This window comes from Poecilia latipinna, unplaced genomic scaffold, assembly GCF_001443285.1.
Source record: "Poecilia latipinna isolate Pla-1442-1.1 unplaced genomic scaffold, P_latipinna-1.0 Scaffold577, whole genome shotgun sequence".
Classification (NCBI taxonomy): Eukaryota; Metazoa; Chordata; class Actinopteri; order Cyprinodontiformes; family Poeciliidae; genus Poecilia; species Poecilia latipinna.
The window spans coordinates 122,889-135,156 of record NW_015113193.1 but is presented as its reverse complement, the minus strand read 5'-3'; the positions used below and the strand labels follow the sequence as shown (position 1 = coordinate 135,156).

The 12,268-nt window shown below is 44.2% G+C and overlaps 1 long non-coding RNA gene across 1 annotated transcript; it reads left to right on the top strand.

Annotated features, from left to right (window-relative positions):
* Nucleotides 1–3,033: 3,033 nt before the first annotated feature.
* Nucleotides 3,034–5,227, top strand: LOC106953383 (uncharacterized). The gene is made up of 3 exons (XR_001426191.1): nt 3,034–3,390; nt 4,772–4,863; nt 5,025–5,227. It is a non-coding gene; the product is annotated as an uncharacterized LOC106953383 (long non-coding RNA).
* Nucleotides 5,228–12,268: the final 7,041 nt, after the last annotated feature.

Sequence of the window (12,268 nt, the reverse complement as noted above, 5' to 3'; positions counted from 1 at the left end):
TGAAGCTGGGCTCTAACTGGTCTGAAACTGGGCTCTAACTGGTCTGAAGCTGGGCTCTAACTGGTCTGAAGCTGGGCTCTAACTGGTCTGAAGCTGGGCTCTAACTGGTCTGAAGATGGGCTCTAACTGGTCTCAAACTGGGCTCTAACTGGTCTCAAACTGGGCTCTAACTGGTCTCAAACTGGGCTCTAACTGACCTTCCATTGCAGTTCTGTGAAAACTACCACAAACCACATCATCCTAGAAGCAAAACTGTCAACAAAACCAGGAAGTTTCTCTTTTTAATTCAATCTTGTTTGTTTTTATAGATCATTTCAGCAACAAGGCATTTCAAAGTGCTTTACATCATAAGTTAATTTATTTCAATTTGTGCCATTTTCTGGTTAACACAGCTAGATGATGCTAGATGATGCAAGTGAGTTTTCATAGTTACTTTATTGAACTATAACATGGCACATGTGCCAGGAAAATTCATAATTTGGTTGTTTTTAACAGAAGAGAGAGAAATGAGACCCAAACTGGTCCCAGTCAAGGTCAGCAGCAGCAGCAGGAGTGGATTTCAGCAGAGGAGCGGGAACACCAGGAAAACTGGGCACCAGGGCTGATCATGAGGCTGAACGCAGCTGGGTTCAAAACTAAAACCCAACAACCAACAGCTGAGGCCACATGTTTACATACGCTCCAGAACTTCACACACACACCCAACAAAAACACACATTTTACTCTCAGTGTCTGAAGTTAAATCAGAGCAAATTTCTCCTGTTTAAGGTCAGAATCACCAAAATTATTTCTATTTGATAAAAGCCAGAAAACCTAATGAGAACATGGCTTTTCCTAGATGATTTTTGTAACTTTCTTCTAACTGGAGCAGGTGAGTCCGAGTCATCATCCACAGTGAAACATGAGCTGAAAGGTCACTCAGCCAGGAGGAAGTCATTACTCCAACACAAACAGAAAAACCTTTCAAATGTCCACAGGAACAAAGATCTTCATTTCTACAGACATGAGGTCTGATCAGACTAAAGTGGAACGTTTGGACATAACCACCACCGTTACATCCAGAGGAAAAACAGGAACCACATCCATACTGTGAAGTACGGCGGTGGCAGCATCATGTTAAGCTGCAGGAGGAACCGATGCCCTCCTGATTTTTCCATCAGAGTCCAGAGTCCAGGAAGAAAACCTGAGCCGGCTCAGCCGGTTCTGTCAGGTGAAACGGGTCAAATTTACAGCAGCGCCACGAGTTTCCTACTCCAGCTGTGCAGCTTAAAGGACAATTCCACAAAATACTTCTGATTCTAAAGAAAATAAAGCAAATAGAAACTGACCTGAAACAGAAAGAGTTTTGTTTGGTTTAACGTCAGTTTGTGGAAAAGGGTGAATGTAAATATGTGGTTTCATCTGTAGATTGGTTCTGGACTCCAGAGTACAGCCTGATGTTTCTGCAGACAGATCTAGAAATAAAGATGGAGGCGTCCGCAGCACACCGTTAGCATGATGTTCCCGGTAAAAGAAGAACTGTGTGAATGAAAGTAGATTGATGAGAACCCTCCGGCTCACAGCGACTTCTGATCTTTCTAAGCTAACCCAGTTTTCCTCTGCATACAACCCAACCAGTTTATGTGTCATCTGACCAACCTGATGTACAAAGTAGGACAGCGAGCGCCTGCTGCTTCAACCAGCAGCCAGTCTGAATGGAGGGGAACATTATTACACACACATATAATCACTTTCTAATTTTACTGAAGGATTAAACACATGGTACTGATTTAAAGCAACTTCACAAAAAAGTGAATCAACTTTGATAAATGATATAGCTATAAGGAAAATTTACACTAAAAGTAATTTACAGATCAAATATTTTGAATAATTATTTGAAAATCTACTAAGTTGTGCTAAATCAAAAACTAATATCACAATGCATGAAGATCAGGGAAATATGGTTCAGATTTAAAACACGATCGATGAAACGTGTTGAAAATTAAATATTTACTGTGTCAGCATATGATTGGTTCACTCATTAAGTTGGAATAAATGTTGAAATAAATCAACAAAAAGTCTATTTTCTGTTCTTCCCTTCCAGAAAACTCCTCAGCTCACAGAAACACTGAACAGACTGCAGACCCCTGAGTGACGGCTCATTATAAACTTCAAAAACTGTCCAGTCATCTGAAAAAAAAGTCAAACCAAACTTTTATTCAAATGTATTTATGTTTTATCTGCATTGCAAATGACTATTATGTTTGTTTCCAGGTTAAGTTATGACTAATAATGCAAATATAAAATTAGAAATACTATCAGACCAGAGCTTGATAGACTGAAGGACTGAGAGCCTAACCAGGTGGTCAGCAGGTCAAGATTTCTCTTCCCAACACAATAACTCAACGACTGAGTGTCTTCATAACCAAATCAGAAGAAGATTATATAACGCACCAATCAACTGCTTTAATGTTGATCCAGAACATCCGGGTTGGACTGCTGAGCCTCTAGTCTTTAAACTTGGTCTGAGTTCAGGACTGCTACACCAAAAACCTGTTTTCACTGGTGACACACTGACTGGACCCAAAGTATCAAGGAACCTCCATGACTTCCCATTTCAATACACAGCATTCTAATTATGAGACGAATGAGTCTAATTATGATCTACTACTTTTGGTATGCTCATATGGCTGTGAGCATATGGACTTCCCCTAAATGTTCCCTTTTCTGCAGTCAGAGAAATGATTAAACAGTTTAAAACTGAAACCGAGACAACACAAAACGGGGACTAAAGTTCACATGGCTGCCCCACACAGGGAACAAGATGGTAAAAACATCTTTTAGAAAATATTTTTCACCATAAGATTAAACCACTACAATAAAAAATGAAACTACTGTAAGTTTAAATATACAGATCCATTTAATTTTATTTCACCTTTTGCAATGAAGCCAAAAGTCAAAATTAAGGTTATCTGAATTCATCTTCTGAAAAACAGACAATGAACAAAAATGGAAACCAGATATTTGTGAAACATTTAAAAAGCTCACCGAACAAAGAGAATCTGCAGGGCCGCTTCATCAGCTCGCTGTTAGCTGCCCTGCCTGCTTTTTGTAGCTTTATTAGCCATCAGGTTGCCGTTAAACGCTCGTTTAAAGCTTAGTATTAATTGTTAGGCTAATGCTAGTTTAAAACGAGACTTTCCAGGCTGCCCCAGCTCTTTGGGTACCGTTACTCAAACAGATGGGACTCACTGGACCTCAACCACCAACAGCTGAAGCTCAAATCGGAGGCATTTCTTCCAGAGCAGCGGAGGAAGCTAAAGGAAGAGACGCCATGTTGGATCAGACGGTTGAGCTCCCAGTATCAGGCCGCAGGACCTTCACTGGTTCCACAGTCAGAGGTGATCAGTGGTAAGATGTGGAATCAACATTATTACTAAATATCACAGTTTAGCAGCTCGTTAGCTGCTCTGTAACGGCTAGCGTCGCTCTTAAGAAGCCCAGCTAGCTGCTAGCATCTTAACAGTATGAAGTAACACTCACCATGGCAAAGACCACATTTTATTTATCATGGAGCCGTTTGGTACCGAAGTGCTACACCTCCAGACTTTTCTAGGCTTTGGTCTGCTGGTCGGTGAGGTAGGATGTTAAAGGACATCAACAGCTTCTCCTTCTTTCCTGCTATGCCCAGAGTACTTGTACTCAAATAAGATTATTACTTAATCATATTTTTAGTCAAGTAAAAAGTAGCCATCCAAGAAATTACTCGAGTAAAAACGGATTTGGTAATAAGTTTACTCAAGTACCGAGTAACAGATTATATAATAATTATTTTAAAATTACATCAGTTGGACAGAAATATAAAGTTAAGTGAAAATGTTGGCATTTTAAGGACAAAAGTTAGAATAACTCATAACAAAAATTAACAAAATCAGGCAAAATAAAATATTTCCAAATCTTTCTTTCAATGTAAAACTTATGAAAGTAACAAACTGCAGGTGTGTGTCTGTGTCGGGTAAATCTTTGGATAAAACATGTTTGTTTTTCATTCAGTTGATTAGGAAGAAAATCCAGAAGTCTTATTCAAGTAAGAGTAGCGATAATGAAAATTAATCAAGGAAAAAGTACAGTGTAGTTAAAAATATTCCTAAAAGTTTTTTTTTCTTTTAAAGTTACTCAAGTAAATGTAATCGAGTAAATGCAACTACCAGCTGCGATCATGGCAGATCGTAAGCAGCCCCTGGTGCGTACCGCCACACGTCACACTGTCGGCCGGCCGCTCGCTCTGAGCCTAACCAACTACTGGCCACGTCCAGTACGAATGTAAAACACAGTCTCTGCTTTACTTCCTCTGCTCCATCTGAAATGGCGACACTTTCACACGTTAAGATAACACGACTGAAACTTTTTCCTTCAAACACACACTTTCAGATTTATTTGATCAAAAAGGTGAAAGGTCATACAGGTTCATTTCCTTATGTAACAACCTATTTGCTGCTAGAGGCAATCCTGATTTAATAAAATGAATCAAGCAATTAGGAAACCATCCCAGATATCACCCTTAGATCTGCATAGCCAACCAGCTTCTTCACACGGCAGCGGGACATGTGAAACATTTTTTAAAAATTATAAAAATTATAATTCTACTGATCCCATCTGTTACAGACTTTATTTCCTGTTTTTACACCAGACAAAAACATGATATATGACTTTGTTTTTACTGACTCTTACATGGCATCTCCTGTTTTTTCTGATTCCATGGTTTCCTTGCTGCGTCTCGCCGCCCCATCAGCACAGAGGCGGGCCGACCCTCCAGCTGGAACACAGCAGCTTTAATATCCCTGCTGGTAAACACTGGTTATCTCAAGCACACATTGAACTGAGGTACGCATAGCAGAGAACTTCTGAAACAGGAGTAAAGGGATAAATGGACTTGGAGAGATGGCTGTGAACATTTTCCTTTTGAAGTGAAACATTCCTGTGTGCTTGTGGCTGTGCTCCCTCCGCCGGGCTTCCTCTCAGTTCCATGTGGTATTTGTCCCCAGCTATGATCCACAGTGGGAGCGCAAGCTGCAAACTTTCCCAAGGATACCATGCAGCCACATGCCAGTGCTGCCCTTTGTCAGCCCCCACCAGCGGGGGCGCTGTCTCTAAGCACCGAGCTGAACTCAGAGCGCCTGAAGGCATCACTCCAGGTGGACAGGTGGGACTGTCGTTACCCTTCTCCTCATGCTGGTCTCCGTTGGACACTGAAAAGTTTTGGTGACACACCGATTGCACAGTCAGACTGAAATCAGCCAGTTTCTCCTGATTGGCTCTGACCAGCGATCATTAAACGCATCACATCTCAAACTATCGTTTCTGCTCTTCAAAAGCAGAAAAACAGGAACATGTTCTGTTGCACTTTGTTTTGAAATAAGTAAAAGTCAGACGAAGGCCAGTGACTTTCTTCCACCATAAACATTTATTGCCTCTAATTTTGACGTCCAACAATGTCTTAACGGATGGCATCGTATCTGTAATGGGGATTATGACCGGTGCTCCTCTGGGTCATTCGCTGGAGATGAGAACTTTGTAACTGATTGCGTTTTGAGCTCAGATGAGAGAGAGCAGAGCTGCTGAAAGCTACAAATAAAAGCCCTGCCTGTGTTCTCATTGGCCAATTTCAAAGCATTAATTTTCATTTCTTTCCTGGTTGGTTGTATGATCGCAGCTTTAAACCACTGTTTAATTTAAGTAAATCATATGAGTGTTTTTTCACTACAAGCTCTGGAAGAAATAATTGGCCGTTGATCCAAACAGACCAATTTTCCCTTATTTGGATCGGAACAACTAAAGGAATCATTTGTTCCTCTTTAAACGCATCTAAGCTGAAAAATCCCATGTTTGTGTCTCTAAGCAGCGTAATTTGACATGTCAGCGATGCTCGCTTTTATCCATACATGGGAAAATGTTCAACCTTTTTTCTGCTGGTTTTAAAACTACAACCTCTACCAAGGAACTTAAATATTTGCTTTTATAATATAGTCAGTATTTCTTAACATTAATTGAATTAAAAAGAAATGCCAATGAGTTAGTTTGTAACACAGATCTTAGAAAGTGTGTGTGTGTGTGTGTGTGTGTGTGTGTGTATTCTGCTACCATCCTGCAAACTACTTTTCATACAATTCTGTTCTTTCATTAAAACATTTGGAAAAAGAGGAAAATACTTGACATGTTCTGATATTATTGTGTAACTTTTTCCCCTTTTCCTTCTTCTGGGATCCGTTCCCCTCCTAAACTCCTCTGAGTCGCTAATCAGGCACTAAAACACTCCGAGTGTTTCAGGACTTTGTGTTAAGGACCTTCCAGGAACAGTGAGCCGTCTGCAGCTCTTCTGCATCTTGAAGCCCAATAAACAATCTGGACGTCTCTGCACCTCCACATATGGCATCACAACTGGAGCTGCTCTGTGTGTGTGTGTGTGTGTGTGTGTCTGTCCTCTACATCATGGGTCTCCAGTTGTGTGGGTAACCCGACGCTTTGGCCAGTTGCTGCAGATGGTGAGAGCAGAGCAGGGCGGCTCAGCAGAGGAAGTGTTGCTGTCACCAGCTGGCTCAGGCGGAGCAGTCGGTAAGACGAGCGCAGCAACAGGAACGCGTGGGTGACATGTGGGCTGCAGAGGCCCCTGAAGTCTGCCAGGGCAACTGTTGGGACGATGCGCTGAGACTGCTTGCATGTTGCTTCTAGGTATTCACAGCTGCATGGCTGTGCGTGTGAGACGGAGGTTTGATGGTGGCTCACGCAGTCAGAGCTTCATCTGGTTTGACCTGCAGCTCTCATTTCAATCTGGTCTGAATATTCCCAATGTCCATGAACTGAACCTGCAGACACCCGAGTTTAGCACCCAGCCAATCCATAAAAACACATTACTTCTGATTTTGCTCATGCTTCTACTGTCTGACTCAGATGTGAAGCAATCTGGATGTGTAGGTGCTTTAGCTGAGCGAATGTTTGGTCCCCGAGGGATTCAGACCTGAAGTCAGTTAGGAGGATGCAGCCAGAGACCTTGCCTACCAGTAAAACTAAAACAAGAACACATTTCCTGTAACATACGTTCATTCTCCTCCCATTTCTAGTATTCATGAGCGCCTGTGCTTCTGTCTGTGCAATAAATATCTCTGCATGGCCTCCTGGTGTTACTGGGTTCACACGTTCGCTCCTCTGCCTGGAAGGTTTCTGTAACATGCAGTAAAACCATGAAAACACCTGGCTGCACCTGATCAGGGGTTCGGCTCAGAGTTCAGGGACAGTTTAGGGATTTTGCTGCAAGCTGCAGAAGATATGACACACTTCATTTTCCAGCAGCTTTTTTTCCCAAACAAGTGCTTCTGTTTCCACATAAATCTTTCCATATTTACATCAACATTTATAAAAAGTCCGAGGCCAACATTCCCATCCTCTCATCATGTCATCCCACCCTTTCCTAAAAGCAGTCATTGTTAGATCAAACCATCATTATGTCCCATAAACAAAGGAGATTGTCCTTTACAACAAAAAACCTGACATCATCTCTTTTTCAACGTCTTTTTGGGTTTAAATTTAGCCGCAGCGCTGCCACCCTCCAAGCTTAAGATAACGGAGGCCTTGTTGGAGACGGCAGGTTGTGTGGCAGAGGAACAATCAGAGCTCCTGGAGAAAGGATGAAGGCTGGGAGTTGAGCCGTCCTCATCACCCCCACCGCGGCAGTCGTCTCCAGTCGTCCGGTGCAGTAGGACCCAGCAACCAAAATAGTCACAGCCTCTTCCTGCCTCTGTCCTGGCCTTGCAATATGTCTTTCTCCTTATCAAAAGGGAACGTCGGTACATTCCTACGTCTGAAAAGAAGGATAACTTACAAGTTCAGCTGACCGAGGATTCGTTCTGCAGAGAGACGATACACACCAACACCAGGGCCTAAACATTCTAGGAAAACATGAAACTGATGAAGCTGCTGAATACTGCCATGAATATTTCTCAAACCTCATTATGACCAATATGCATAATTCTAGACTTCAACACAGAGAGACAACTCGGAGCAAATCAACCCCCTGCAGTTCAGCTCATGATTTTCTAATATTCTTTAGAGGAACGGCTGAAACACTGAGTAATCAGATTACTCCTTCTGCTTTCACTGTTGCGCTGATGATCTGCTGCATTTGGTAACTGTGCTGATTGTCTACACTAGAGGCCCATCTCTAGGCTCTGGTTATCAATAATTTAGCGGGTGCTCTCTGAGTCTCATGAAAAAAGGTGACAAGGAATGCAACATCACTTCAGGATCATCACAAGTTTCATCATTCAAAAATCACACACGTTCTCTCTGGTTTACTGAAGAAAAGTTTGAGGTCTGCAGAAAGTTCTAAATGTCGCTGCTCGTATTTTATCCAAAACTGGGAAATGTTTAGTCCAGCAGCGCCATCCCTTCACTGGTTGCCTGGTCCGGTCCCAGCAGACTTTCAGGTCTTACTGCTCACCTTCCAGACTCTGAAATGGTGCCTTCACATCAGTCTGGTCTAATACAACTGTACGTTTCATCTCCATGTTCTCTGATCTCAATCTCTTTTAGAAATCCCTAAAGCCAGAAGAACAACATTTGGAGAGTATGCATTTTCCTTTCATTCCCATCTTTGTGGAATGCTGTCCCTCCAGGCACAAGGCAGCCATGTTCTGTGGAGGTTTCTGAAGCAAACCTAAAGATCCACTTGTTTTCTTTGTCTTATGAGTCTTAATTTTGTACCTATAGTTGTTTCAGCACTTTGTGTGAAAGTCCTTTATGACTAAAGTTATAGTTATTATTAGGAAATGTGAGCCAAAATGAAACCACATTCCCCCCCAGAGAGTCCGTCTCCAACGTCCACCATGACAGTTGTTGGGTCATCTGGATTCAGGAACTCGCTTTCTGATTGGCTACTCGTCTCATTCAGCAGGCTGTGCACCCTGAACTCAGGCCTTTGGTGTAACTTTGGACTCATCAGGAAGAGCGCCACCTGCAGACTGAAGGTCCTCTGCTCAGACAGCAGCTGTTCTCTGAGATCAGTCAACTCTCACCGAATCAGACAACCGACGTTCACGTCCCAACAACAGATGCTGTGAAAACAGGTTAGTTTCCAACAGAACACTGATGATAAATCAGGTTAAAAAAAGTCAGACATTAACGAGCCTCCAGAGCCAAAACAGATCCTGTTCTCAGCAGAACTCTGCAAAGTCCACATTTGATCAGTTCCAGCTACACCAGTCACCTTGCTTAAAGGTTTGGAGAAAAGCTCCTGTCTGATCAGCAGACCAGCTGAGGACTGGAGAGTTCATCACTGATTGGTTTTAATTTTTCATTAAAGCCAAGCTGCCGGTGTAAAAGCAAAAGCAAAACTAGTTTTGCAAGAAACAGTTTTGCAAACATGGTGTAAGAGGAGCTTCAGACCACATGAAGGACGAAGGGTAAATGACATTTCCCAGCAGATTTCTCAGAAAAGCAACCCGTCTGCCTAAGGATGAGCCTTCTCTCCTTCAAGGTTTCACCTGAGCGCGGTGAAGAAAGACGGCTTGGGGAAGGTTCTGGTTCTGATGGCGGTGGGGACGTCAGTGTGAGGCCTCAGTCATGGCAGACATGTGATGTGGCGAGACCCGGCCCGCTCTGGGCCCCCTCTGGACCTGACCCGGACTGGACCTGACCCGCTCTGGGCTCGGCCCGGTCTGGGACCCCTCTGGGCCCGGCCCGCTTTGGGCCCCCTCTGGACCTGACCCGGACTGGACCTGACCCGCTCTGGGCCCGGCCCGGTCTGGGACCCCTCTGGGCCCGGCCACTCTGGGCCCGGCCCGGTCTGGACCTGACCCGGTCTGGGCCCTACCTGCTCTGGGCCCGACCCGCTCTGGGCCCCCTCTGGACCTGACCCGGTCTGGGCCCTACCTGGTCTGGGCCCCCTCTGGACCTGACCCGCTCTGGGCCCCCTCTGGGCCTGACCCGCTCTGGGCCCCCTCTGGACCTGACCTGCTCTGGGCCCCCTCTGGGCCCGGCCACTCTGGGCCCGGCCCGGTCTGGACCTGACCCGGTCTGGGCCCTACCCGCTCTGGGCCCGACCCGCTCTGGACCTGACCCGGTCTGGGCCCCCTCTGGGCCCGACCCGCTCTGGGCCCGGCCCGGTCTGGGATGTGCCATCAGCTGTTTTAACCGGCTCCCTCCAGCTGCCCAGTCGCCACATGCTGACTCAGCAGCAGTGAAGCTGTTGTGAATGTCTGACTACAAACTGGATGATTTTCCTCCAGACCATCGCTGCTGTTATTATAGAAATAAAGAGAATAGAGCTGCTAACTTAGATTCCTTGTAACTGGATGGAGTTTCAGCTTCCAGCAGAACGGAGGATTTCCCTCCAACTAATGATTAAACAGATAAATCGAAGAAAATCATTAATTAATGTAACGTGTGAAAACATTCATCCTTCTGCCTCCAGTGGTTTGGCTTACTAGAAACTTCCTCAATGTCTTAATCAAAGACATATTAATAAATTGATCTGTATTTTTAGCTTCTATCTGCCACATCCCAACAGCCAGAGCTGCGATGGCTAGAACAGCAGGTGCTTTCTGAGTAATGTGAACATGCGATGCTACATGCGAGCTGCAGAGGCGAGAAACGCCACCACTGAAGAAAAAAACCAATCCACAAAACCAAGATGACTCACAGGCTCTGAACAGCAGCAGCGATCAGCGCTAAGCGTTCTTCTCTTTCCTATTCAGCACATATCAGAATGCCGCTCCATACAATCACCAACAATTGGTCGCATTTCCTGCAGGATTTTCCCAGGCAGCGGCGCTGTCCCCGGCTGCCTCCCTTGCCTGCAGTGCTGAGGTATCATATCTGGCCTCATTGTGCGCATTGGGGGGATTTCCAGCCGCTGAAACGCTGAGCCGCTTACCGACCTCTGGGCGCAGGGTGGGAACAGAGGATCCATGGAGGACTGAATGAAAAAACGACACAAACATTAACGCGCGTCGAGACAAATGAGCCGCGGGTCCAGGTCTGAGAATGGCGGCAGGGCGTCGTCAACAGCTAAACACAGATCTGAAATGACACCAGGCAGGACTGAAGGCGGCTCCGGAAACAGGTCTGGACTGTCGCGTTCACCTGGAGGGGGGCCAGAGGGCCTGAACTCTGACCTTGTCAACACTCAATCCTAAATGCGCTTGGGAAGCTGAAGAACCCGGATGCTATGCTAGCTGCCATCGCCTGCTGTTGGCAAAGCAGCCAATCCAGAAGCGCCATTTGTCTTGCTTGCCACTGATTGGCTGAATCCCCAGATCTTAGCTTCTGTGCTAACACTACGACATTTCAGCTGTGTGTATTAATACATGTTAAAGTATATTTGGTGTTTGAACTCTTAAGTGTTTCAGAAGAGACCTCAAAAGGTCACAGGCCTAAGGAATAGACCCTTTTCACAGTGACGTCAGACAATGGCTGCCATAACTCGAAACTGGGTTTCTTTACTTCCGGTGTGATTTTGCCTTGGGAACCAAGCTGAAAAATTCCCGCTTTCTCATAATGTTAAGGATATAATAAAAGGTAAGTTTAATAATAACAGCATCTAAGTGTTAGATAGCTGTTATTAATCATTGTAAATTCACCATTCTCTAACTGTGTATAAAATAAACAGCCTCCGATCGGAGAGTAAACCACCTAGCAGCAGCTTTAGCCACATTTAGGAAAAAATATACTCTCTGTCAGCGCTGTAACGTTTAGAGGTTCACTTTCTGTATTTTATAAAACAGTGTTTACGTGTTAGATAACCGTTATTAGTCATTGTCAATTTACCATTCTCCAACTGTATTCAAAGGAACCAGCCTCCGATCATGAGTAAACCAGCTAGCAGCAGCTTTAGCCACAGTTAGTGATGGAACGTTTAGAGGTTCATTTTCTGTATTAATGGAAAATAAAGGACATAAAAATAACTTTCATCTGATTACTGGATTTGAAAAACGAGCTCGTTAGATTATTCGTTACCGGAAAAAGTGGTCCGATTAGAGGAAGGCGGTATTACACAGCAGCGGCGGCACCGGACATCTCTGCTTATAACAAACAAACCCCTGTTTTATGGGATGAGTGGCAATCTGATCAAGATTAAAGCCTAAAACGTTATAGTTCAAAAACAGTAAAAAGTTCTGGCTAAGGAACAGTTATGTAGATAGCTAGCTAACAAAATTCACTAATGCTAAGCTAACGGTTACGCAAAACAAAAATACCTACCTTCATAGTCAAACAGGTATTGTTCGGTGAAGAATTT